Below are 7149 nucleotides of genomic sequence, written 5' to 3'. Positions count from 1 at the left end.
AGATTTGGTTTATTAAGTAGTTTTAATTCCTAAAAGTTAGTTATTTGTTCCTAGGAGATAGAGATAGTTTGTTAATAGGATTGGCCTACAAATTTAGGGTTTTGTAATGTAACAGGGGTTGATTTTTTTTCAAAGGAAAAGAACTCTGTGTGTAGTTCCAGACATTAATATATTGATATAAGTGGTTTTACATAGACAATTTATAGAGATTCATGTGTGTATGACTTCCTGTCTGTTTTTCCTTATGGTGTTTAGTTTCTCTTTATGTTGCATATCTTAATCATCAAGTCTTCAATATTTTGGATAAAATGATATGAATTTGAATTCCTTATGAATGCTCAAATTCAGGTTATTTGAATATTTTCCATGTTTTCTACTTAAATATTTACAACAAAAATCTCCTTGCTCTATTTAGATATTTATTCTCTGTATTTTGTCTCCACATCTTCATGGTAATTTTGTCTAAGAAGTCATATTCTTTCTTACCTCTGTCAGGGTTGTTTATTTATACTCTGGTTAACATTCTCTTAACTAGACTCCATGCCCAATGGTCCTTATCCTTTCGTTCTAAATCCATTTCACCTGTTACCAATTAAAAGTGGTCAATGAGCTTAATGACTTACTGCTAAAGTGACTGTGAGTGGTAGAGTTAAAGGAGAGAGCCATCTCTAGATTGAGGGCCAACATTAGTCTGAAAGCTATTTTAAAATGTTACCTTGAGAGATTTCCTTCACAGTAAAAGGGAAATTTTGAGGGATAACACAATCATTGGATAATTACAAAAATAATAATTCTTGTGTTTCATATTTTTCTTATTTGATGTAATCACCCTTTCAATTAATTTTTTTATTTAATAGCTATGTTTCACATATTCCCTCTGTGTATTAGTCATTATGCATTGTTCCACATGGGTTTAGACTAGAAAATGTTAACCATAACTAGGGCATTGTTGTATATAGGAATTTGATTATCGATAATAACATCGATTCAATGGTTTACGGGAAATATGCGAATAGTAAATTCATGAATATGGTTTATAGACACTCTATATGCATATGTGGTCAATGTGTGATTGACCAATAATTTATCCATGTGCATCATCAATGGGTAGTCAAGTAATAGTCAACCCATGAATGTGATCAATGGGTAGTTAAAAAAAATTGATCCACACTAATGGCCAATTTTTTTATAGGCTTGTGGTATTCATTGTTCATTGAGCTAAGTTAATAGTTGGGAGGAAAATTGTGAAGAAAAAATTTAGTATTATAATATAGGGATACAAAAAACCATATTTTCCTAAGTGCCCCATACTCCTGGTGCTGGATTGAGTGTGATCTGTATGTTACAACTTCCCCTTATTTATAACTGAGTTTGAATTCATTAAGGATTTTCACATTCTTTCATGGGAACCAATTTTCCTTCTCTATGGATGATTTTTTCTCCACCAAGGATTATTGTGCTATTTTGTAGGAACCATATTTCCTTCTATGTGTCTTAGTTTTTCTCTATCTCTAGTCCATTTGAGGATGAGATTTATCTTTATGCAACTCTATGAAGCATTATCAGTCTATTTTCTGGGAAATATTTCCCTTTCTCTACAATCATTTTTGGCTTCACAAAGGATTGTCACATTGCTTCATGACATCTATTTTCCCTTGTCTATGACTAACTTTCAACCTAACTATGGTCTCATCCACCCAATTTGCAACATCACAACCTCATCCCTCTATTTATAATTATGGCTCTATTATTATTGTCATCCTTATCTCTTGGTGATCAAGTTTGGCTCCATTCCTATTAATGACCTCAACTCTAGTCCTTCCCTACACTTGCTTGGTAAATTTTCTTGTAATTCCTTTAAAATTGAAATAATTATATTTCCTAGAGATTTAGAATATTTATTTGTTTTTATAAAGAAAGTGAATTGGAGATTGGATTTATATTATCACATAAACATTACATTTTCCTTTTCATATAATGTGTTTTTTTATGTCATATCAAGGTTATATCTAGATATATGTCAAATACATTCTTTATAGTCTTAGAATTATAAAAGAACTTATACATACAACACGCAATGATTTGTATAGTGTTACTACAGTGATGTTCACACATGTTCATGGTAGAACACTATAAAGATGAGTTTGTTCTTATGGGAACTTTTTTATGATATATAGGTATTTCTTAAAATCCCTCCACCACTACCTCCTACATCCATGCAATAGGGTCTACCACACTAATGTCAAGTCAAATTTTACTAAGAACCATTGATCCTCCACTACTACCTCCTACATCGATGCAATGGTGTCCACCACAATAATGGCAAGTCAAATTTTAATGAGCACCATTGATCCATGCACCATACAACATCCAGTATCTAATAGGTTGAAGAGAAGAGGGTCCTGCAATACTATCAAAGATTGTAAGAATGTTGTGAAACCAACTCACAAAAATATAGAAAATATAGATAAACGATTTAAAAATCAGCCTCTTCGAGGGAGCAACCTCCTTTACATTATGTTATCACTCAGGTTGTTCCCTGCCTCCTGAAGGGAATACGGCCGAGGTAACCACTAACCAATCTTTTAGCTGCAGGTTCTAGCCTACCTACAACCAGAGAGGGCCCTCTCTTTGTAATTTAACTTTGTTTTTGGGGTATTTTAGGCTAGTTATGATGCACAGGGTTTTGTTTTAAGTTTTTTGGATGGTGATTTCAGGCAGAGCTGGGATGCAAGTCCAAAACCGTCTATACTATTGGGCAATGGAGTCAATGATGGTGTACTACTGAAAGTGTTCTTTGGGTAAATGGTAATGCTACAGAGCAAGATAGGCAGTCTTGGAACAATTTTCAAGACTGGAATTGATGAAATGGAGGCCAGTGGATGAAGGGCAATCAAGGATCCTTGATCATGCTGGCAGAGGGAAGGTGCTTGAATATTATCCAGCAGCAATTTAAGAATTCATAAATAGTATTCAAAATGAAGGAATTAGTGCAAACATGAGCAATTAAGAATTCATATTTATGACTAATTCTGAAGAAAAAACAATTAATAGCAGAGATTGAACACAAGGTGCATTTAAACAAATCCTGGGCTATTCTTCTTCTCTGTTACCAAGATTATGGAACATATATGAAATTTGCAAACACGAAAAACATAAAAAAAAATTTAGAATAACTTATTGATCCATAGAATGACACAGGAATTCTGTAGCAGGTCCTAGAACATCAAATCCACATCCAGACGGTCAGCAACAGTGAACTTCAAGAGCTTTTGTATTAAAACAGTCTCAGAATTTACAGCGCAGTCTAGAGAGAAAATCACCAACCCCAAATACATTCTATGGGGAGGTATTTATACAAAAATGATATACAAAATATGTTGTAGATGAGTATTCATGCAATAAATTTCTTCACCAACTCTTCAAAAAGAAGTAAATAAGAGAAATAAATGACACAGTAAATGTTGGTGTGCTGGCAGTTTAGTCTATCAGAGATTTTTTGACCTTTTTGACTAAGTGAGACGGCTGGAGTTGTGTCTTTACTTTGTGTTCCTATGTCTGCTGCTTTGCTGTTTTGTTGTCCTCGGTGCTCGGTCTTCTCTTTAATAAGCTGCAATTTCAATATGACTTCCTCTTTCTACTGTTTTTTTACACTTTGGCAAGTGGCCTGCATATGTGGAATTGCTGACCTATAACTGACTCAAAATGGGACAGAAATCAAATTACCTGGGCAGAATTTCCAGCATTGCCTGCCACCAATCCTCTGTAGGCAGCTGATGTCTTTGTATTTTAATCAGTGTTTCATCAACTTCAGTATATCTATAAAAGTTGGGTTGAACCTCAAACAGGTGATTTATCTCATGTTCAGTGTAGACCAGATTTTCTAACTTGTCATAGAGACTCTGTCCAGAGGGAGGCCCCATTTCTTCTTAGGTACTTGAGGATGCTATAATTTGATTAGAAACATGGTTATTTATCCTGGTAGTATACTATTCACGAGTCAGCAGTCTGCCACTACTGGTTAATAGGCTGGGCAACCCTCAGCTTTGCAACGCTGCAACCTTTAGTTTGAAGTCATTTATTTCTGCTTGCATTTCCTGGCACTTTCTTTCTAAAATTTGCACAAAATTTCTTAGGGTCAGCACCTTTTTCACTGTCAGAATAATATCTGTCCTACTGCTGATATCTAATGCTGCCAACTGCTCTTTGGTATGAGCGTTCAGGAACTGAATCATTCTATTGGCTTGCTTAGGCTTATTTCCAAATGATGCTCTGGCCCTTTGAGTTTCAAATTGAGCTAAGCCTATCAATTCTATTTTTTCATGTATGGTCTAAATTGATTGCCATTGGTCAGTGATTCACTGGCCAATTTTGGCCCACAAAATCTTCTTGATTTCAGTTAGAGTCTTGTCTAAAGTAAGGTCCTTCTCTAAGGATTTTATTTTGTTGTCCAAGGCTTTTATCTCCCTTTGTTTCTCAGCCACTGTCATCTTGGACTTGTCATAGCTTACCTCCAGCTTGGCCAACTTTTCTTTGGCCTCTTTCACGTCTGTCACTTGAACTTCTAGCTCTTTGACTGCTTTCATCATTTCTTCCATACTCATGCTAGATTCTGGTGCTGTTTTTGTTGCTGTTGTTGTAGCATATGTAGTTGATGTAGCTGTTGTGGATGCTGGGATAACAGGAGGGATTGCTGCTGCTACTGTGGGAGGAACAGTGGCAATAGTTGGAGTTGTTTCAGGTGGCTGGGAGGTCGACTCTCCCTGCTTGCCTTGCAATGCTTTCTCCAACTCTTGCTCCATTTGAATTATCCTTTGGTTCATCTTCATCAGCAGATCCATCATATCTTCACCTTCCTTCTCTTGTACAAGTTCTATTGTTTGAGGGTGCATAGTTGCAGGCAGCCTCAATTGCTTTCTCAGTGCAGCAATATCTTCTTCCTTTTTCTTTATGAGGGCCTGGATGCCTTTGGCATCCTTCTTAGGATCATGCCCTAGTTCCACAATGATTTCCTCCAATGACTTTATTCTGTTATCTTTGGCCGAGGAAGACATTCTCTCCAAATCCAATTGAGTGTTTGTATTTTTCAATGATTCCTTTAGTTGATGGGCCAGCATTGCCTTGTCTGCTAGAGTAGCATAGACCATCTCACCTGTCTACTTGTGCAGCTCAATTTGGTCCATCGGGTGTATGTCCTTGGAGAGGACCTCTAAGTTTGTCTTTATATAATCTACAGTTTTCTGCGGCTGTGGTATCTTAGGCTTGAAATGACTTAGAATCATTTTCGCCTCCTTAAAGTCATAAGTTTCCATTAATCTCTGCTATTTGAAGGGTGTTGTCTTGAGGAATTGATCATACAGCTGTACTCTTAACAACTCATTTTGGGCCTTGATTTCCATGAAAGTTCCTTTAATACCAGGCGGTTGCTTGCTTTGCTGCCTTGAGGAAGACACCTCCATACCATGCTGCCTCTCTTGCTCTTGCTAGAATGAGCTAGTAGGTGTTTGCTGGCTAGTTTCTCTCTCCCTCCTCGGACTCTCTATGACTTCTTCAGTAATTTCTTCCTCAGCTTGAGGATCAACTCTCTATCTTTTGGCTTCTGGCTACTGTGTTGACACACTAGCAGGTGTAGTTTCTTCCCTATCTCGCTTCTTGCCTCTTTCCTCATTAAGAGGAGTCTGTAAAGCTGGCACCTGTAGTGCCTCTGTCTGCAGTGGAGGGACCTGCCCTTGACTCTGCTCCTTTGAGGTAGTAGGTTGTTCTGTCACTGTTTCTTGCTCTGCATCCATTACCTCCTTGCCTTTCACTATACCTATTGCTGGTGTAGTCCTTTCTTGGGCAGCTTGTGAAGCTGCAGCAGTTGATGTGCCTTCTCCGACTTGTTGTGGCAGTTTGAATGTTACCTGCTCAAAAGAATCCAAGTCAAGAGTCTTTTCCAAATCTTTTACATTTTGCTCCATTATTTCTTCTTGGGTGAACTCTTCAACTAGAGTCCCTTGCACCCACTCATCTTGATTAGCAAATTGTTCAATCTGTGGGATTTTACAATGTTCATAGGCTGACAGCCTATATTTTATTTTTCTGGCATTGATAAAGCCATCTGGGTCATAAGGGACCCACCAAAAACTCCTCTTTAACTTGAGTTTCTCCCCCAATATTTGGTCAGCATCTTGCCACCCTTCCTTTTTGTTCATGACAAAGGGGCCTAGTTGGTCTTTGAATTTCAGGCGAGCCTTTTTCTTGGCACTATGAAAATGAGTTAAATCTGAATTGATGAGTTGCCTGTAATACTCCAAGGAAAACAGTCTCATTGGTACATATCTTGGCAGCCTATAGGGACAGAGCTCACAGCCATATATCCTAATGACAGTGTGATTTTGGTAAAAGTACCAGTCACCTATTTTGTAGTTCTTTGAAAGCTGTAATATTTTCTGCATGTCATAGGATAGCCTAGCAGGAGGAGTTCTCATTAGGAGACAAGAGACTGGATAGACAAATAGGTCAATAAACTCACAGTAAGAGTAGGGGGAGTTCTGGACTTCATGAAAGACTGAGGTCCAGAAAATCACAGACCTCTTTTCTCCTTTAGAGTCCAATCTTTTGATGGGGCATTGGAAGCAGTCTGGCTGATAATACATGAACAAATGATAGATATAGGATGAATATTTGAAGACTCCCTCCCTATCCAGTTTCAACAGTTGGTCATGTATCTTATTGGCAATAAATTTGGCATAGTTTTATTTGACAAAAGGGGGCTGTCCTGGAGTAAATGCCGACAGCAAGACCAATACAGTATCATCAATATGCTCACTTGTCTTGAAGCCCAGTACATAAGATATCATATCTACTAGTAGTTTGCCCACTTCATTGAAACATACATAGAGAAAAGGAGGTGGCCCTATAGGCTGGCGGTCTGCTCTCATGAATGTTTTGGAAATTCTGGTTATCTCTGAGCTGGAGAGTCTAGGACCTTCATCAAGCAGGAATTTCATAGAAAAAGGGACCAAAAGCTGAGTTTGCTTGAAGTTTAGCATTTGGTTAATTGAGTCAGGAGTTATTTGGAAGAGGGAGCTCCCAGATGGAAACTTGACTGCTCTTTGAGTTGGGTCATAGTTTTCACAGCAGAGGCAAATAATTTCAGGGAAGACA

This window comes from Pinus tabuliformis, chromosome 9 (genome assembly GCF_031772625.1).
Source record: "Pinus tabuliformis cultivar Carrire ecotype Pingquan chromosome 9, CPIR1, whole genome shotgun sequence".
Lineage (NCBI taxonomy): Eukaryota > Viridiplantae > Streptophyta > Pinopsida > Pinales > Pinaceae > Pinus > Pinus tabuliformis.
The sequence above is the reverse complement of the archived record's forward strand: the minus strand, read 5'-3'. Positions refer to the sequence as shown.